The 21,529-nt window shown below is 40.6% G+C and overlaps 1 protein-coding gene across 5 annotated transcripts in view; it reads left to right on the top strand.

Moving 5' to 3' along the window:
- The first annotated feature begins 1,175 nt into the window (after positions 1-1,175).
- HYDIN (HYDIN axonemal central pair apparatus protein) overlaps positions 1,176-21,529 on the top strand; it is a 468,388-nt gene continuing 448,034 nt past the window's right edge. For 3 of the 5 annotated variants that reach the window (XM_072636610.1, XM_072636609.1, XM_072636608.1), the window contains exon 1: positions 1,177-1,299. The gene's annotated coding sequence lies outside the window, so the exon portion shown is untranslated. Of the gene's footprint in view, positions 1,300-21,529 lie in introns of all 5 variants that reach the window. The other 2 variants (XR_011972958.1, XM_072636612.1) reach the window with 1 other exon arrangement.

Below are 21,529 nucleotides of genomic sequence, written 5' to 3'. Positions count from 1 at the left end.
ATTATTGTTTACAACACTTTCACATATGTTAATGTCAGGTAAGGACCTAAGCTAAATGAGGGGATGCATTCTGACTTATATTTTCCTCCACAGACTCTTGCACTTAATAGCCTTGTGTTAAGATATAGATAAACCTTGTTGATTGATTCACTGTGGGACTAACTGCTATGAGATTTGTGACATTGTCCATCAATGATGTTATGATGTTGGTTAGTAAAAGATTCCTGCTAAACAGAAAAGAAGTGGTCAGCTAGTGGTCTTAGCTGTGAAGGAAATTGAGGATTGCTGCTGAAAGACGGCTGGTATAGTAGTGACTGAACAATCCTATCATTAAGTATTTATAGAGCTATAGCTATGTATTCTCTTGGTGATTTAAAAAATGTGGCCCCTAGAGCATGAATTTCTTCTGTTATGTGTTTGGTTAAGTCCAGAAATTCCTCTTGAATTCATTTTCTTGAGTGGAAAATTTTGAAACTCGGTGTGTGTGTGTGTGTGTGTGTGTGTGTGTGTGTGTGTGTGTGTGTGTGTGAATGAACGGGGGAATGAGAGGAGGAAGGAGTAACAGTGACAGTGTATATATATTGGTGGAGGGCAGCCAGTGAGGGTGTGTTTGTTTTGGGGGGTCAGAGAGAGAAGGGATAAAGCAAAGGTGTGTGAATATGCTGAGGAATGGATGGGGAAAGGATACACGGAGTGAGGACATGTAGGGTGGGGAGAAGGACAAAAGGTGTGGGTGTGGGAGATGGGGAAAAGGATACGGCGAAGGTTCGTGTCTATGTGATGGGCTTCATATCTATGCATGTGCGTTTATACGTATTCATAGGTACAACTATTCATATGTAGGCACACACATGTATGTGCTTGTGTGAGCACACATAAGATTACATATACACACAGTTTCAACTTTCCCACTCCAGAAAATGAAGATGGGATGAATTTCGGGACCTGTTCCAGGGCTACAGGAAAGAAGTCCCTGCTGGAGCTGGCACAGCTTGGGAACCACCAAGTCGGGGCATACCAGCAACCCCCTGCTCGAGGCCCCGGTAGCTAGGCTGGCCACGTTGGGTTTAGCTTCCCCATGGTTGCCCCGGACGACCATCTCCGCCAATCACCGCGCGGCTTGCTGGGCTGTGGGCGCGGCCCGCGGTTGCCCCGGCAACCCCAAGCAACAGCTCGGGGAGCAGCCAGTGCCGGCCAGGCGGCGAGCGGCGAAGCGGGCGCGGACTGGGGACCCCGGGCGCCCCCTCCCCCGCCCAGGCGCCCCCGCCGGCCCCCAGAACTGCAGGCCCGCTGCTGCTTGTGAGTTCAGGCCGCAGGAGGGGCGGGGGCAGGGCGGGCAGGCTGGGTGTGGGGGAGCGGGGCCCGGAGAGGGGCGTGCGGACGAACCGGGCCGGGAGGGCTGCGGCCTCGGCTGTCCCAGACTGCCCAGCCCCTCTTCTGCGGCCCGAGGGGCAAACGTGGGCCTCACTCTGCCCCACCCGCCTCATTGTTCCAGGTTCTGGAGCATCTCTTTGTGTGGTTAACCTGCTCTGGGCGTGGGTGGTGGGCGCGGAGAGACCCCGGGGTCCTGGAAGTCCGAGCTGGAAGAGGGCCCTGGAGTCGAGACTGCAGGGTCCCTGAGGGCCGGCCCTGAGCCGGAGAGACTGCGCTGAGATGGAGACTCATACTGTTATTTATATAGCGCTTATCAGGCGCCAAGTGCTTCACGATTACTAACTCATTCCATCCTCAAAACAACCCTATAGGACTAGGTGCTATTGTTATCCCCATTTTACAGATGAGGAAACTGAGGCAACAGAGATTAAATGACTTGTCACACAGCTAGGAAGTGTCTGAGGCCGGATTTGAACTTGACCCTGGAGTTCTATCCACCGCCACCTAACTGCCCTTACATTACCTGTATATTCTCAGGCACTCGTCTTAACCACTGGAAACCATAGGTCTTTGAGTAAAATGTTCTCTCTGTAAAACGAGGGGAAGGAGGGGATCTCGGAGATTCCTTCTTGTTTTAAATCCTTTCTCATCCTAGATTGTGAGTTTCTTATTGCAGGACCACGGATCTTAGAGCTAAAAGGGACCTCAGAGGCCATTTAGTACAACCTCCTACTCCATATTTTGCAGACAGAGAAGTTAAACTCAAGACAGCCCCAAGCCTACTTTCTGTAGGAGACAGTTCCCAGTTTTCCTCCTCCTCGCTGACGGAAGGGATGTATCTAGGTATTTACTTATAGACATATGTAGCATATATGAGATAATATGTAACCAGGTACATGTAAGACCTCTTAGATTGTGAGTGCCTTGACTGTTGTTTTTTACTTTTATTTTTATCTCCAGCATTTAGTAAGTACCTATCCCATGAGAAGGAAAAGGAGTTGGAATGAAGGTATGTGGGTGTGTGGAAGGATTACCCTGGAAAAAGTGGTGAAGAGGTGATGTGCATGTTGGAGGGAAGGGCAAGGTGTTTATGTTGAGGAAGTGACTCACCCAAGATCACACAGCTAGCAAGTGCCAGAACTGGGATTTGAACCCGGTCCCTCTTTGAATCCAGCATTAGAATGAACTACTTTAGGGTTTGCAAAGCACTTTACAATTATTATCCTATTTAATCTTCACAACAGCTGTAGGAGGGAGATACTGTTACTCTCTCTATTTTACAGAAAAGGAAACTTAGGCAAACTAAGTCAAACTTGTCAGTCATTAAAATAGAGGAGACATGAATCAAGGCTGACTCCAAGGTTGTACATCTGGGTGATACCTAGAAGGATCATGGTACCATCTAAAAAAGTGTGGAAGTTGGAGAAAGGATAGGTTTGGGGGGTAAATTAATGAGTTCAGTTTTTTTTACATGTTGAATTTGTGATGCTCTAGAAGATGTCTAATGGAAACTTCATTTAGACAGTTGGAAATGTAATAGTAGAGTTGAGGAAAGAGATGAGGGTTGGGCATATGGGTTAGAGCATCGTCTGCATAGAGATGGAATAGATGCCATGATAAAGGGAGAGAATATAGAAACAGGAGAGAAGAGGGTCCACGACAGCCCTGTGAGATGCCCACACTTAATTTAGAGAAAGAGGATGATGAGTCAGGAAAGGAAATAAAAAAGAAAGCTAAGAGAGCTCAGAGAGTAGGATCACAGAAACCAAGGAAGGAGAGTCTGGATATTTTGGTCATCCATGTCAAATGGTACATAGACATCAAGAAAGATGAGAACTGAGGAAAGCTCATTGCATTTAACAGTTAAGATTTCTTTGGCAATAGATTGATAAGTGAGCTGGAGGTGAATAGTATAGGTAATCCTTTATGGAAATTTGGCTTGAGAAAGCAAAGAGACTTCAGATCCTTGGTTGGGGTGATGGTAAGACCCAGTAAAGTGTTCTAAGAATGGAGGAGAGCTGGGCACATTTGAAAGTGGTAGAAGTCAAGGAAGGTGGAAGGAAACATTGCAGATGAGAGAAAAGGATCAAGGGTGCAAGCTCCCAGAGGAGATAAGAACAGATGGGACAGAAAGGAGGATTGGACTTGGCAAAGGGAAAACCCACTTCTTTGTCAGAGATTGGAGAAAAGGAGAAAGTGGAGGATGATGAGGAATTTTGAGGTGTGGAGTTGGGGAAAGAGGGAGCCCCTCAAGGTTTCTGTTTTCTACCAGTAGAGTAGGAGGGCAAGTTTCCTCTTGAGGAGGGGAGAGGAGGTGTTATGGGAAGTCTAAAGAGAAAGGAGAAAGTTTGTAATAGCTATTGCGGACATGGTGATACACAATCAAGCTAGGAAGGATAAAAATGTTGCTGAGCAGCACTGAGAAACCAGTTGAGATCAGATAACATAAATTTGGAGGAAACCTAATTGATGTGATTCTGTGACTTTTGCCCCCCAGCAGTATTTAAGTAGGAATGAAGAAAGTACATGATGGGGGTAACCTAGGGTTTGGTTTGACCAAATTTGAATGGCAGCAGAATAAGTTGCTAGTGTATGGTTGAGCGAGTCAAGCATGGGGTCATGACTGTGAAGGGAGAGCAAAGGGGGCCCAGAGCAGAAGTAATGAATTGGGAGAAGAGGGAGGAATGGAGAGATTTGAGGGGACTCATTGAGAAGAAAAATGGGTTTGGGAGGTTTGTGTTAGAAGGAAAGATTGAAAGATTGATGGTAGTGGCAAAATTGTTGAATTACGCATTGGTTTATATTCTAGCAATGGAGAAAATCCTAAGAAATAAAGCTTGTCATCTAGATGGACAGTGATCTTGCAAAGCTCATTGATTTTAGTAGTATTATGGGAGATTTAATGATTATATTTTGGAGACTTGAGTAGAGCGATCACATTTCTGAATACAATGGGATGTAGGCAGTATTACAGTTATACTCCAATGGAGACAGCTTTTCATGTATATGAATACACCCTTTTACAATGCCGATGTCAACCCCTTCATGCCTGACCATCCTGTGTGACTCTTGCGCATGTCTTCCTATGAGGTAGTTGAAAGTAGTCGGCCTGATGTTCTAGGAACTGTATTTTCTTTTCCTTGACATTAGGAGCATTGCCCATGGAGCTTGTGGTTTCCAATGGTTATGCCTGCCTCTGGACCTGTGATAACTCATTTTTCTTTTTATTCATATGTTTCCTTAATGACTTTCTCCTTCAGAATTCTTTTATTTTTGTAATATGTTACAACCTGCTGGTGGCCACTTGTGCCTCTTCATTAACATCTTGGTGATCCTTAATTTCATTTCACTGAAGAATGTAGTATGTCGTTACTTACTACCTTATGAAAATGCTGGAAGAACATTGATCTCAAAAATCTAGGCCTTTGTTTCAGGCAAAAGTTTAGGGTCATTAAAATAATTTTACAATTTCCCAAGGGTAATTTACTCTTTTTTTCTCTTTCTATTTATTTCATTTTTGGGAACCAATTAATTGTTCATTTGCAGTGTTTATCCATGACAAATATACTGATGAATGAGTGCCATTGGTTGCTGTGTAATTCGTAATCCATCAGTTCCTACTTTTATGCCTTGTTGTAGCTTGGAGTTGATCTTCAGGTGTAAGTTTTGGTAGACTCTACCAAATCAGAAAGGCTTCAAGTATCATTCCCACAACACACCAAGAGCGAAGGCCTACAGAGAGGCTTCTTACCAGTAGGCTGGATACTGGATGGTGAATTCTTTGGCCTTTGCAATAGATAGACAAAGAAAAATACAGAATGGACCTTAGTCTTTATCCCCTTCCCTCCCACCACCCACCCCCCACCCCCCCATGTCTGGAATATATTCCTTTCTCCCTTCTTTCTTGTAGAGATCCTAGCTTCCTTCAAGGTCCTGCACAGGTGCTTCTCTGAAAGGTCTTCCCTGATGACCACAATTATTGGGACTCAGAATCACAGCATTTCGGAGTTGAAAGGCAAATTGGTTACCAATGAATCCAGCTTATACCTTCAAAACAACCTCTGCTACATTTCTGCTTCTCTGTTGACAGTGACAGAGTGGTTAAAGAAGAGACAGGGAGAGGGGAAAATCGTAGTTTTTGGATGGCTTACCAACCTTAACTTTGCCGCTCCTCTAAATGTGAGCTCTTGGTCAGTGATTCCATCCTGTGAACATATTGCTGGAGGAACTGAAACATATCAGTCTTGACGTTCTCGTTGTAAATGAAACCAGGAAACAGAAGGGAGTTCTGAGGATGGGAAGATGACTTCAAGGTTGTCCTTGAAAGGTGAAGCAAATAAAGGAATAGCTGGAGCTAGTTTTATTGTGTATCCAAAGGTAATAAGAAACATTATTTCGTGGGATAATTGGTTATCTTGGAGTGCTCATCATAAGCATCTAAAACAACACACACATTGAAATTAATTTCATTTTATATGCTGACATCTGTTACAGAAGAGTAAGAAGTTGAGAAGTTCTAAGATCGCCTCAGTAATATCTTGTTTGTCCTGTTTTTTCAAGTAACCTCTTTCTTCTTAAGTCTGAGTCTTTCCATATTTTCCTAAGTTCACCAACTTGTCATTTCCTACACTACAGCAGTATTCCAACCTTATACTATCTATTGTTTTAAATAGTCTAAAACAGCACTCACATGGCTGACATATAGTGTCGTTTCCCTATTTTTCTCTTTTGATTAGATCTATTTTAGCTTTAACTTTGTCTGAGATCATGATTATTACTCCTGCTTTTTTCTCTAATAAATTCTGCTCCTGATCTTGATTTTATGTTTGTGTATCTCTTATTCTCCATCCCTCCTGACTCCTCTACTTAACTTCTACCCATTACTTTGCCCTCGTGTTACTTCACCTTCCTCCCTCCAAGGGTTCCTCACTTATCTTCCCATTCCTGTTAATCTAAATACCCTTCTATTCTATTACTTCTACCTTATCTTATTCCCTCACCCTCTCCTCTGAATCCCTTCCTTATCCTCTATCCCTTCCCTATCCCCTTAGCCTTTTATTTCTTTCTGATTTAGAAAACTTTTATTATTCTTTTCTGGATATATATGTATTGTTCCTCTCCTGATGTGAGTAGGGTTCCAGAACTACCAGCTCTTCTCCCCCATCTAAATCCTCTGTATTGGTTCTTCCTTTTGCACCTCATTTGTATTAAATAATTACTTTTTTTTACCTGTTCCTAAATAGTTTTATTTTTAAAATCATATCATACTCAGGTCTACCCCAATCTTTCTTATGAGCTACCCAATTACTGATAGCAATCTTACATTTTACATTTCCTCGTATGGAAGGTAAACATCTGTCCTTATTGAGTCCCTTGTAATTAGTCTTTGATGTGTACTTTATATTTCTCTTGTATCTTATATGTTAATTCTTCTATTAAGTTCAGGTTTTTTTTTTTAAAACAAAATACTGAAATTGTGACAATTCTTTAAATATCTATTTTTTTTCCATTCAAGATTATGCTTAATTTTGCTGAGTATGATATTTTCGGCCACATCTCCAGGTCTTTTGCTCTTCAATGTATAGTGTTCTAAGGCCTGCGGTCTTTTAGTATTGATACTGCTAGGTCTTATGTGATTCTAATCATGGCACCACCATATTTAATTTTTTTTTCTTGTTGCTCGTAATATTTTGTCATTGAGCTGAAGGGTTTGGAATTTGACTGATATTCCTGTAGATTTTACTCATAGAATCTCCTTCAGGTGGTGATCAGTGGATTTTTTTCTCTCCCCTTCAATAGTATTTCCCCTGCCGTTACATGTAAAGATAGTTTTCAACATTCACTTTTATAAGATTTTGAGTTCCAAATTTGTTTCCCTCCCTCCCCAACACCGCAAGCAATCTGATATAGGTTATACATGTACAATCGTATTAAACCTATTTCCTCATTAGTTATATTGTGAAAGAATAATTGAAACAAAAAGGAAAAACCACAAGAGAAAAAAAAGAGAGAAAATAGTGTCCTTCGATCTGCGTTCAGACTCCTTATTTCTTTCTCTGGATGTGGATAGCAATTTCCATCATGAGTCTTTTGTCTTAGATCATTGTAATTCTGAGAAGAGCTAAGTCTATCAAAGTTGATCATTGTACAATGTTCCAGTTACTGTGTACAATGTTCTCCTGGTTCTGCTCCCCTTACTCAGCATCAGTTCCTATTGTTTTCCAAAATCTGTCTGCCCCTCATTTCTTATAGCACAATAGTATTCCATTACAATCATATACCACAACTTCTTCAGCCATTCTCCAATTGATGGACATCCCCTAAATTTTCAAAACTTTGCCATCACAAAAAGAGCTACTTTAAATATTCTTGTACATGTGTGTCCTTTTCTCTTTCTTATGATATCTTTGGGATTATAGACCTAGTAGTGGTATTGCTGGATCAAAGGATATTCACAGTTTTATAGCTCTTTGGGCTTAGTTCCAAATTCCAAATTCATAATATTGATCAATTTTCAACTATGAAGGATTTTTTCTATTTTTACTTTCCCCTCTTGTTCTAATGCTTCAAGACAATATTCTTTACTTATTTCTTATATTATCATATCAAGATTCTCTTTTTTTGGTCGTAACTTTCAGGTAGTCTAATTCTTGTTTTCTCTTCTTTATCTGTTCCTTTTCTTACGAGATGTTTCACATTTTCTTCTGTTTTTTCATTCTTTATGTTTTGTTTTATTATTTCTTTGTCTCATAAATTTGCTGGCTTCCCCTTGCTCAATTCTAATTTTCAAGGAGTCATTTTCTTCCTTAAAATTCTGCATCTTCTTTTCTAATTGATTGACTTTTCATATTCTTGGGGTTTTTTTGTATTGTTCTTATTTTTAAACATTTTTACTCAGTCTCTATCATTTGATTTTTAAAGTCTTTTTAAAGTTCTTCTGTGAATTCTTTTTGGGCAGGTGAACATTTGACATTACTCCTTGAGGTTGGACAGGCTTTTTTGGTTTCAGAATCTTCCTCTGAAGGTGAACCCTGGATACTTTTCTATTCCCATAGTAACTTTCTGTGGTTGGATTCTTTCTCCTTTGCCTGCCTTTTTTTTTTTTTTTTAAATTTGTAGCAGTTTATTTTTTTGTAATCACCTGTAGTCTTGCATGTATGGAACTGATGGTGCCTCTGTCCTCAGATCTTCTTTCAGTCCTCCCCTCTGTCCTGGAACTGAAACCAAGACCTCCAGCCTCCTGTAAGTGCCCACAGCCAGTTTCATCCCTGACCCACTGCTTCTGCACTCACTGGGCATGTGCTGGTTCCTTCTCTCCTATGACTGCATCTCCACAGCACAGCTGGGTCTGGCCTTCCTTTATAGTGGAGGTTCCCTCAGTCTTCCCCAGCTCAGATGTTAGGCTCCCTACACTGTCTAGGAGGTGAAAGTTCCTGTGGCTAGGGCTGAGGCTACCTCCCAATCCAGCTAGCCCCAGGGTTCGTTGCTTGCAGTTCAGCAGAACTAGTTTGGAGGTGTTTGCTTTTCACAGGGACCAAACTTCAGTACTGAGATTTTTTTTCTTCTTCTCTGATTGTCCCAGGAGGACCCCTGTTCTGCCCCTCATCTATTTTTACTGCTCTATGTTTGCCCTGAGATGCTATTTTATCTTGTTTGTGGGGGTAATCTGGGGAGCTTGGAATTTTGTGACTGCCACTGTCTTCCTAGAATCCTCCTGACTATATATATTTGTAAAGAGTTTTGTTTTCCTTACCTTCTTAATGGTTGGGGAGGGGGAAATCATTTGGAACTGAAAATAAAATAAAATTGAATTTCAAACAAGGAAAATATGGTTCAGAAGTAGGGAAGAGATAGACCACAGAGAATTTCCATGTGATGTATATTTGGTGATGGAAGCAGAGACTCTGAACATGGGGAGCACCTGTGGTAAACATTTAATAACATTTAAAGAAATGAATGTGATTATGTTTTGATGGATAGAAAGTGATTTATTACCCATGGGGAAGTCATTCCTTTCAAGCTGCCAATTTAAAAGAATAAAAATAATAATTAATACAAAAACTGAGAGAAAGAATGGAAATGAGAAGAGAGCCAGTATATAATTAAAATGACTCCAAATTGACTTATTTGAATAAGCTGTTAATACCAAAACATGGCAAATGGATAGAGGACAGGACATAGACACCAATTAGAGTGATTGCTTTCAGAAGTTTAACTGATACAAATCAATGACCAAAATTTGGAAAGCAAAAGAACCTAATGTTGCCTTAGTCAGCAAACATTTGACTAAATTGTCAAGTAGAGAGATATAGGAGTCAAGGAAGACATCACTTCAGAATATAAACACATTTATAAAACCTTACAAAGAGGGATGCTGGCAGAGTGTTTAACAATATCTACTCAGAAAACCGAAGAACTGAAGGGGAAAAAACAGTTTAAACTTTAGAAAGACTCAACTAAGCAGTTAACTGGAGGGCCTTTAAGGATGAAACTTTAGGGAGGTCAATAAATAAAAGATAGAAAAGATTTTTAAAGATTTTTTACACAGGAAATTCTTTTCAGTACCAAGAGTAGGGAGCTACTATATTTGGATCAAAACACTACAGACTCAGATGTACTTACAGAGAAGGTGCCATTGAAGAAAACAAAAATGGTAGAAACATATGAACTAGATCAAATATACACAGAGGGAGATTATGCTGAAGGCAACATAGTTTTGAGGGCATTGAGGGATCTGGTCTGTGGAGGAGGGAAAGATACCAAAGTTATGGGGGGAAAATTCATACTAGATGATTACAAAAAATGAACAGGAGAATAATCAGTAACTACTGAACCATCTGACTACATTTCTATCTATGGAAAATTGTGTTGAGAATAATTGACACACAGATTAAGGGTGTCTTTGATGAGGGTATCAGGAAGCAATAATCAGGCAAAAAGTATTAAGTACTTGCTATGTGCTAAGCACTGTGCTAAGTTCAAAGGATACAAAGAAAGGCAAAAAATCAGTCCCTATTCTCAAGGAGCTCACAGTGTAGTGGGGAAGAGGAAATGTGAACAGTTATGTGCAAACAAGACATAAAGAAGGATTAAGTGGAGATAATCAATGGAGGGAAAGCACTGGCATTAAGAGGAATTGGGAAAAGCTTCATGAGAAAGGTAGGATTTTATTTGGGACTTGAAGGGTGAGAAGCCTGGAAGACAGGACCAGATTATGAAGAGCTTTGAATGCCAAACAGAGGATTTTAATTTGAACCTGAAAGTGAAAGGGAGTCATTGGAGTTTATTGGGTAGGAAGGGTATGATATGGTCATACATGAGCTTTAGGAAGATGAATGGAAGATGGACTAGAGTGGAGAGAGATTTGAGGCAGGGAGACCAACAAGCAGGCTATTGCAATAATCTAGGCAAACGGTGATGAAGGGCTGGACCAGGGTATTTCCAGTGTCAGAGGAGAGAAGGGGAAATCATTGTGAAGGTAAATGAGATGTCCAATAAGTAGTTGGAGATGTGAATTTGGAAGTTAGGAGACAGATTAAGGGTCGATAAATAGATTTGAGAATCAGCATAGAGATGATCCATGGAAGTTGATGAGGTCACCAAGAAAAATAGTACAGATGTAGAAGAGGCCTCAGGACAGAGCCCTGGAGGACACTCAAGCTCAGGGGGATGGCCTGCCCAAAGATCCAGCAAAGGAAACTGAGACAGACAGGAGAACCAAGAGGGATTAGTTTCACATACATGAAAGAGGAGTAGCATACAGAGAAGAGAGTGGAAGTTCAAGGAGGTTAAGGATTGAGAAAAGGCCATTGAATTAAATGGTCAGTGAAAGGCCATTACAGGGGGTGGGAGGGTTGTAGGAAAGTAATTGACAACATCTACTCAGAAAACAGAAGGAGAGAAGGGGAAAAACAATTTAGACTGTAGAAGGGACTCAAAGCAGTTAACTGGAGGGCTTTTAAGAATGAAATGAGATTTTTGATGATTTCAGAGATGTTTTGGCTGGATGATGAGGTGGGAAACCAGGAAGTGAGAGAGTTAGAGAAAAGGAAGTGGAAGGCAGGTAGTCTTCTCAAGGAGTTTTGCCACAAAAGGGAGAAGACATATGGTATGATGGCCAGTGGGGTTGGATTGATCAAGTGAGATGGCGGATACATATGGTCATATGTATAGGCCAAAGGGAAGCATCCAGTAGATAGGGACTGAAGACAGACAGTGGCAAGGACAGCAGGGACAATCTGCTAGAAAATATGGGATAGAATGGGATCACTTGGGCATGTAGAAGGGTTTTTCTTGGCAAAGAGAAGGGCCATCTCTTAACCTAAGACAAAAATAAAGGAGGATGTAGCAGTATCTGAGATGAGATGAAGAAGGAAGGAGAGAGGGTTTTCAGCAAATGGATTTGATTTTTTTCAGTGAAATATGTGACAAAGTTTGTAGCTAAGAGTATGAGGAGAGGCAAGAATGGAGGAATAAAAAATTTGGAAATGCCATTGTGGTGAGTTGAGATAGTGACTCAATTAGGGAGGGATAAAAGGATTGCTTTGCCACTGTGAGGATTCAGTTGAAATTATGAGTCATAAATTTGTAATGGACCTTGTCAGAGTGGTTTTGGGATTTTCCTCCATCTTTGTTCAGTTTCACATGAATATGAGAGAATAATCCAAGGCTGAGGCTTGGCAGGGCAAGATCAATGATAGGACAAAGGATTTGGAAGAAGAGGACCATATAAAGCTGAACTGGTTCACCCAGGAATCAAGATGGGGAAGGCAGGAGAGTGCACATGGTGCTGGGGTGATGGTCTGGGAAAGAACTGAAGGGTGGAGGGATTGGACTTCTTGGAGAGGATGAAGGACAAGATTTGGGGTTGAAAAGTAGAGGGAATTTCAGAGTTCATGAATGTGTAAGTGAAACATTTGTGGGTGATGGTAAGATCCAAGATATATGGGACCATTGCTGTACATAGCTGAGGTGGGATGGAGGAAGAGGTCATGGGAAATTAGTAAATTGAAAAACTGGGAGGTTAGAGGGAATAACAGTGTGTATGTGTAAGTCCCCTACTATGAGGGCAAGAGTTGAGGAAGAGATAAAGACTGTAAGCCAGGCACTGAACCCATTGAAAAAAAGAGGAATGTTCTGATGGTCAGTGGATAATAGCTACCACCAAGTGTCAATATGGAGTGATTGAATCAAGGAGAAGGGGTTATGAGTGATGGTGAGAGCTTGCATGTGCCAGTGGGGGAGGAAGAATTCCCTCTCCCCCAACTGAACCGCTGAGTCAGGGAATGAGTGAAAGTACTGGAGAGGATGGCCAGAGAGGGTGGCCTGAGGCCTCAAAGATATGGAAAAAGGAAAGAATGGAGATGAAAAATAAGCCTTCCCAAGAAGTTTTTCATAGTAGACCACATCTTTACCATCATAGGTACTGACTGACTGAAGGACTGACTGGCTGAAAGATTTAGACTACAGGATCACGCTGCATTTGTCTTTTATTAACTAAAAATGAGCATTCGAGTCAGCAGAGCAAAATGCTACTTTCAGGGCTGAGTGTTTTGTACATATGCCAAGATTGTACTAGTTTCCTTGACAGTAATAATAACAGAAATAACCTTGTTTGATGACCCTTATGTTGTTTATATCAAGCGAGGCACGATGGCTGTTCCTTGCAGTTCTCACCTCTGACCTGAGGAGACCCATCCCAGAGTCCAGGGTGAAGAGGGATTCCTTATGGATATTGAGATCTTACTGATTGTTGTATTTGCCTGATATTGTGTTGTGTTGATTACATCATCATGTAACACACATGAAAACAACTGCAATAATTTTGTTTGGAAAATCCAGCTAACTTCTAAGCTTCTATAAAGATTTAAAATACCTTAGTTTCCTGAATTGTAAGATACCTTGAAATGGTAGAGGAGGAATAGTTAGTCTGTTAAGTATACTATATGTTAGTATACACTAACATACTGCTAAGTGTGCTAGAATACTGTAAAGTTTCCTAAATGAGATCTGTTAAGCATACTATATGTTAGTATACACTAACATACTGCTAAGTGTGCTAGAATACTATAAAGTTTCCTAAATGAGATCCATAGTAACCTGGAGAGTTGGGCCTGACTATCCACACAAGAAAATACAAAAGTTACAGTACAACTAGCATCATTACAAAAGTCCAAGATGTAGAATGGCATTGTCAGTATAGCCGTGATCCAAGTGCTGGTTGACACAAATTAACTGTGTGAAGATGGTTAATTCAATTAACCCTGTGGTGCCCCAAGCAGTGCTCTAAAACTAAGTTAGAGATGAGTTGATAGAGGGAGTTTCCATGCTAGGAATTTCACTAATGAAATCACAAATCTGAACCCATATATTTTGTAGAGAAGATGTATGTCAAGGGAGACCATTATCCCCCAAAGGAGAAATTTAATTTTGAGAATTTTTAATCTAATCACTTTAATTTTGAGAATTCTTAGGCCATCTCTCTACTTTTGGAACATTGATGTTACCGGATTTTATTTGGTCACTCTTGACATGAAGGACCTTCATTCTACATTTTTAATTGTATTTCTTGTTGTGTTCGTCCGTTTCCGAAGAGCACCATGACATCAGAGAAATGATGACATGACTTGCGCTTGACTTTGTTTTGAGTGAGGGATAATTTCAGGGTCCATTCCTGGCAGAATTTAAACTTGAGAGAGAGAGTGGATGAAGTGAAGCATCTGAAAACATCTGTAATAATTTCATTTGAAAAATCTAGCCAATTTCTTAACTTGTATGAGGATTTAAATTACCTTTCTTTTCTGAATTGTAGAATAGACATGAGCCCTGAAATAGCAGGGAAGAGCAGTTAGTTTATTAAGTGTTCTGGTTTATTTTTGGAAGGCCATTCATTGCTTCAGTGGTAAAAGGAGCCTTGATTTCACTTGTTGGTTACTTCTTTCTTTCACAAAGCTTTTCATGTTTGAGTCAATGGTTTTAGGAGCTGTTGTCCCCACCCCCATTTAAACACCTGATGGGCAGCCCTCTGAATTTAGCCCCTTAGCCAGCCTGGTTCTTGGACAGCAGACTCCTCTTGTTGAAGGTGGCCAGGGAAGCCAGGATATGGCGGTGAGGTGGCAGAGCATTCACAGGACAGGAAGTGTCCATGACTGTAGAGAGTATGTGGGAGAACAGGGAGGGGAGTGGGAGCCACTGGTAAGGTAGGGAGGAGCCAGGTTGGGAAGAACCTAATCTTCCTAAGACTTATCTTTGATCCAAGAGCTAATACAGTGCCACTGGAACCTGTTGAATAGGGAGATGGGAAGGAGGTAGACACGGTTGGACACACACACTTTGGCCACTTCATGGAAGATGGATTGGAAACAGTAGAGGAGACTCTTGAGGCTGAGAGACCAATGAGAAGGCTATTGGAAATAATCCAAGTCAGAGGTGATGAGGGCCTTGAACTAGCCTGGGGGTTTTGTACTTGGAGAAAAGAGGTTATATAAGATGGAGTTTTTCAGTTAGAGTTGTGGTCCAAGTTAAAGAACTGTGCTTGAATCAGTAGTCTGTAGAGCATCAAATACATTGTGATAGTTCATGTTTTTCTGATAAATAATCCACCCAAGTTTTCCTCACTGATTTGGGAAACATTAAAACACTTAATTAAAATAAATTTCAAGGTTAACCTATTTTAATTTAAGCCCCAAACTATTAATAATGCATGTAGCTTTTAATAATAACATTTTGGTAAACATATTTCAAAACCAAGAAAGCAGAAACTTTGTGTTCCTGAAAGTCGAAAATTACATCATTGCAAATACTGAAAAATTTCCTCGGTAATTAATGATGGAGTGTGAATATTAACTGCATCCTCTAAGATTTAGTTGGGAAATGAAAAGAGAAGGACTTTTTATATTTCATTTCTATTATATCTGATCCTTGTCACTGTCAAAAAGAATTGAAGTTTAATAAAAAGGAATAACAGGGGAATGTAATCTAAGAATCCTAATTAATAACCTCAGCTCTACCAGACTAAGATTCTGTAATAAATTGTAGGCTGACAGTAGCTAAATTATAAAATATTACAGAGTAGTGAAAAGGCAGCGTACTGTTTCCCAATATGGCTAGGTTAGGTTACAACAACTGACTCTTAGTGACAGGGAAAAATGAGAGTAGTGTTTGAATCTTTGTATCTGTTGTTCATCATTTCTTGTTTTACACCACTGTTTATAATTGCAATTACACAGATGGTTCCTAAGAGATAATGTGTTTCTTAGTAATTAAAACCCATTGGAAGCCACTTCCCCTCCCTCACGCCCAACTACACTGAATAGAATTTTGTAACACGGGGTCCTTCGGAGAAAAGGTGCTTATCTGTTTCCTCTTTTACACCAGTCATTATAGACCCTACAACTTGACCCCTGCCAAGTTGTCAGCTGACTAAAAGCTACCCCAGAACAGGTCTTGTAGAGCACACATTTTTGATCCCTTTTGTTTCACCACATCTTGTTCTTGTCACAAAAGAGTTATGTGATGAGGCTGGCTCAAACTAGGCCATTTTGTACTTTTTGTGCAAGCTGTGGCAGCTAGAGTATAGATGGATGTACTATCTCTTTCTGATTGCAGGGAAAACATGGAAATTTTGAAGAAGACTAGAGATTGCCTCTCACTTATCTTGTGCACAGAAACTACTGTTAGCAGTTTTGCACCGGTTGCAGTAAAATGTTTCAAATTATATAAGTGCTTTTTAAAAAAATCAGCATAGAACAGAGAATTTACTTTAAGTTATAGTGAAACCTCTGAGAAATCCATTTCTTTGTTTTAATTTTCCTCCCCATAGAATTCCCTCAGGGAGATATGTTCAGCACAGTTTCAGAGCTCTAAGAAAAAAGTTGTTCTCTCTGAAAGAAGGTTTTGTGGCCAATTGTATCTGTCTTGAAATAACAGACCACTATGCAGTAAAATCTCAAAAGTGTTAATGACTCATCTGCCCCATACAATTCAGTTTAATTAATAAATATTTATGAAATGCTATGTGCAAGAGACTTTGGTAGGCACCATAGGACAGTATGGTGTTGTATCTAGAGTACTGCACTTGGAGTCAGTAAGACCTGGGTTCAGATTCTCCTTCAGATCCTGACATGACCCTGTGCAAGTCACTTAGCACCTGTGTCTCAGTTTATCTGAAAAAAATGACAGATCGAATTTGATGTTCATTTTCAGTTCTAAATCCAGGAACCTACACTAGGTATAGAACATACAAAGGGAGGGGAAATAAAATGGGACAGTCTCAAAGAATGTCCACTCTACTGATCGGCTATGTGAGGAGGGAGAGACTTCCAAAAGAGCTGGGGGAGGGGGGTGTCAGAAAAGGCTTCACAGAGGAGCTGGTAACACTAGGAGGGAGGAAGTACCTTCCAGGGGAGGGACGGCCTGAGCAAATCCACAGAAGCCAGAAATGAACCAGGGAGTGTAGGGTATAGCTAGTAGTCTGGTTTGGCTCCATTGTGGAGTGTCTGAAGGGGGCAGTGATACGAAAGAAAGTCAAAGACTTAGACCAGAGCCAGGCTGTGCCCCCAGGCCACTTGCTACTGGAGAGGCACGTTAAAGAAATGTGTCTTCTGTGAGAATACAAGTGATGGACACAGGCTTACTTCTCATGTTCTAGGTGCAATTTTTCTTTTGCACCCACAAGCAAGTGGTTATTTGCCAGTGCAATTAACCATCTGCACCTTATTATGAGGGCGCAGCTGGCTAATTATGCTCAGAGGCATAGACCAGCAGGTTAAATTACTTATCTACACAGAACCTTTATTTGTGGCTAGGGACACTGCCCTCGAAAAATGAGTCCCTAAATTTAACCAGTTCAGTCTTGGGTCACTAATTCTCAGCTTTTTTTCCCTTTGGACCTGAAGTGAACATAAATATATGAAGGTGTAATTCTCACAGCAAGGATGACTCATCAGGTAATTAGTTAAAGGTGAATAATTCAGAATACTGGGTCAAAGCCACCTGTTACTGCTTGAGGACAGATGAGAACCTAACTTATTTCAAATTATTTTATCCTATTTTGGAAAGATGGTGTCTCTTCTTTTATGAACATCTATTCTTAGACATATTCATTTCCTAATTCTAATTTTCATTAAATTTGAAAGCAACAGATTTAATAACAATAGATACACATGGAGAGGTATGCCTTTTGGCATATTTGAATGGACAGCTAGGAACATCATTTGTGAATTATACTGAAAATGTTTTTCTAAGTGATTAGAGTTCTCTACTCATGATCTACTCCGATGACTCATCAGGCCATGAAGGTGGCATTGGTTCTCTGAGCCTGTTCTAGAGGACATGGAGTCCTGCTTTGATCATTTCTGCAAAGGTTTGAGGATGGACCCTAGGGATGGGTGATTTCTTAAGGGCTAGTTTCACAGTATTTGAACTCTCTCCTGCCTATATCAAGTCAATCCATCAACAAGCACTTATTAAGGCCTACTATGTGTCAGACACTCGTTACACCAAGCACTGAGAATACAACGAAAGGCCCCTGTCTTCAGAATGGTGACATTTTCTGCCATAGTTATTTTTGAAGACTCTCTGCCAAATTGTAGAAGTGTTGTGATCTCTGTTGGTATCAACACTGATGAAATCTTAGATCCTTGAGGAAATCAGAAAGAAGGAAAGGAATGGATCAAGCTTGTATTAAGGACCTACTATGTGCCAGGCACTATGCTAAGCATTTTACAAATATCTCATTTTTATCTTTACAGCAATGCTGGGAGGTGGGTGTTTTTATTACTTTTGTATCCTTATCTCACTGGATCCTTACATCAACCCTGGGAAGTAGGTGTTATTATTATCCCCATTTTACAGTTGAGAAAACTGAAGTAGACAGAAGGAAAGTGATCTGTTCAGGTTCATACAGCAAGTAACTGTCCGAAGCTGGATTTGAAGTCAGGTCTTCCTGACTCCAGGGTCAAAGCTCTATCCACCGAGCTACCTAGCAGCTCCTGAATTATAGAGCAGTAGGGTCAAACACACATAAGGATCCCAGCTAGCTGCCTATTGACTTAGAAAACCACATATTAACATTATGTACATTCTATTGTATCTTTACTTACTTTGTTAAATATTTCCCAATTAATTGTAGTCTGGTTTGGATTGTACTCCAGGAGTGCTTGCATTAGACACCTATGTTGTGTATGCATTACTTTGGGAAAAGAATTTCTGACAGTAAAATCTTTGTAAAATTCAAAATAAATCAACCACATGACAATAATTCTTTTAGAAATTAGGCATCACTTGTTTGAGTACTAGGAAAACACCTGTTTTCCCTGATATCCCTTCTGCACATGAAACTTCCTTCACTTTATTAACTTCCCTGAATCTGTGAGGATTAAAAAATAACATAGAAAGAGAATCTGGCCCATGCTAATAAGAATAACAATAACTTACATTTGAATGGTGCTTTGAAGTTTGCAAAGCACTTGACATGTGTCATATCATTTGATTCTCACAACAGCCCTGGAGCCAGGGGCTGTCTATTGTATGCAGCTATTCTGCTATCGTGAGAAAAGCTTTGGACTTGGATACAAGATAAAGAGATCCCAGGGTCAGCTCAGTCACTAACAGCCGCATAACCTAGAGAGAGTGACTACTGTTGTTACAGAGGTGGGCGCATATTAGATGCTCTCCAAGGTACCTGCCAGCTTCGACATTCCCTGGTTTCTTTAAGACCTCCTGTTTGACTGGGAATCAACTGTGTTGTTGATGATATTGGGGGGGTGGGAACATAGATAATTTACTGAGTTGTATTAGACATTGATCTGACTAGGCAATGTATTATTTATTAAATCATTTTTCTGTTTTGAATAGTTTCTATTAAAGCAACTCCCCAGGAACTTCCCTGGCAGTACTTGCCACTCCGATAATGGAAAGAAGAAAAATTGCTGTTATGTGCCAGGCCATTCAAGTGGATTGCATTGCAACCCTTTCCTGTCTCTTTCTCCCCCTCTCCTCGCTCCAAAGTTTTTGGATCAGGCTTGTGATTGCATTGATACAGAGAGGTTCCAGTGAGAAAACTTCTTGACCAATTCAAGTCAGCACCTGCCTGTCATCTAGAGATGTCTCTAGAGAGAGATATGATCAGTGACTTGGTCAAAGTCATGCGACCAGAATGTGGTAGAATGTGGTAGACCTCTCAGATTGCTTTAATAGTTGTTTATCATCTTCCATTGGTTTTGACTGACTGTTTTTGGTTATAAAAGTCATCCCATATGAAATAAAATAATTATGTTTGACATTTTAAATAAAAGGGCATTGTTACATTAAATCATAGCCACCAGTGAGGATGCAAAGCTCCGAAAACAGGGTTGAAAATATACCTGACAGTCTTTAGCTTCTGTGAGTTGTGGCTCCCTGGAGGTTGTGTATGGATTGAGACTTATGGTCCCTTATCCTAAGGTTGCTGATTAAAAGTATGCAAAGGGCTCGTGCAATTAAATTCAATAAGCATTTGTTAAGCTTCTGCCAAGGTCAGTGCTAAACCCTGGGAGACACAAGGATGAAAAATACATGGATCTTGCCCTCAATGGCATACAATCTAGAGGGGGATGCAATTTAGGCCCAAATTAATACAGAATGGAATAGGTTAAGTGCCATGTGGTGAGGGAGGGCACCCTTGTGAAGAATCCAAAGAGTACTGGAATTAGAGTCAGAGGACCTTGAGCAGAGGGTTTGGGTGCCCAACTACCTTTACTGATGAAACACTAAACATTTTCCCTTTACTGATGCCTCATTTTAAGGGACTAATTTCTGTCAGATGTACAGGGTCAACAACCTGGAACCTTTTTAGAGTAAGTCTTCTCAAATAGTTCTTAATTTAGCTTTGTTAGGAGAGCCAATTAAATTCAGAAATTGTTCTAGAAAGGATATCCTTCAATAACCCCATCTTCACCCTGAACTTATAGATTCACAGGCTGAAAATTTTTAAATGAATGTAACTCATATGTTAGCAGCTCTCACATGACATGAAGAGGCCCCGACATTGCCCACACAAAGGCCACAAAATCTAAAGAAATGAAGATTTATTTACATCAACGAAAGGTAATAGAGCACAGAGGGGAAGATCAGAAAAAAACTGCACCCACCTGTGAATTGTTGTGTTTGTCCTTCGTCGAAGAGGGCGGTTACATCTTGGAGAGGGTGACGTGAGGGAGGAATGTGCAGTCACCAGCCTTCCTTCTCCTCCTGACATTCATCAGGACCACTGGAGATGGCCCAGGATGCAATGGGAGACCTTGGCCATTTTAGGCTAAGGTCTTATCAGATTCTCACCTTGGGTGAAACACACCCATTCAATGAATAGCCTCTTTAATTAGTTACTCAAGGGATGGCCCCTTTAAATAAAGGAACAAACAAACAAAAGTATCAAACTGGGAGGAGAAGACCCTCAGGGCTCCTGAGTCCTAGAGAAACTGTTACTATTTAGTATTTACATTCACTCTCTGCCAGGTGGGTGGGGACTTGTCCAGTCTGTGAGCTCCTGAGTGAATTGGGTTTAAGGCTTGGTCTTTGAGCAAGAAATCTAGCCAGGAAACCCAAAGGAAAAGAGGCAACTTTTGGCCATAGTAGTGGACCTGTGAATTACTCTTTTTCCAAGAGACCTATACAGCTTTAGTTACAAAGCAGATCTACACAGGGTAGATGAATGAAAAAACATTTATTAGCTATTACTGTGTGATTTGTGGCTTTGTGATTAGCATAGGCTCAGCCTCCAAGTAGCTCCCTTTCTAATAGGGAAACATCATAGAGGAAAGCACAGTATGTATAGGGTAAGTCATTTATGGAAGGGGGTGGGGAGCAGCATTGTTTGGACCCGGCTAGGAAGTGACATGGTGAGTCCTTTCTGTAAAAAACAGGGTGAAACCTCCCTTTGCAGAGCAAGGGACACAACTCTGAATTGGGAGGAGGAGGCAGCAAGGTGGATGGGGACATTCATGGGGAGAGAAGAATTTTAAAAGAAAAGAGGAAAAAAATCAGTTCAACAAAACCAGTTCGCTCCTGTGTGGGATAGTATGTGTAACTTTCCATACCTGCAGTCCCTTATCTCTGCAGAGATAGGAGGGGAGGTGCATTTTCCTATCTCTTTTCCAGGGTAAAGCCTGCTTATCGT

Source organism: Notamacropus eugenii, chromosome 1 (assembly GCF_028372415.1).
Source record: "Notamacropus eugenii isolate mMacEug1 chromosome 1, mMacEug1.pri_v2, whole genome shotgun sequence".
Lineage (NCBI taxonomy): Eukaryota > Metazoa > Chordata > Mammalia > Diprotodontia > Macropodidae > Notamacropus > Notamacropus eugenii.
The sequence above is the reverse complement of the archived record's forward strand: the minus strand, read 5'-3'. Positions and strand labels throughout refer to the sequence as shown.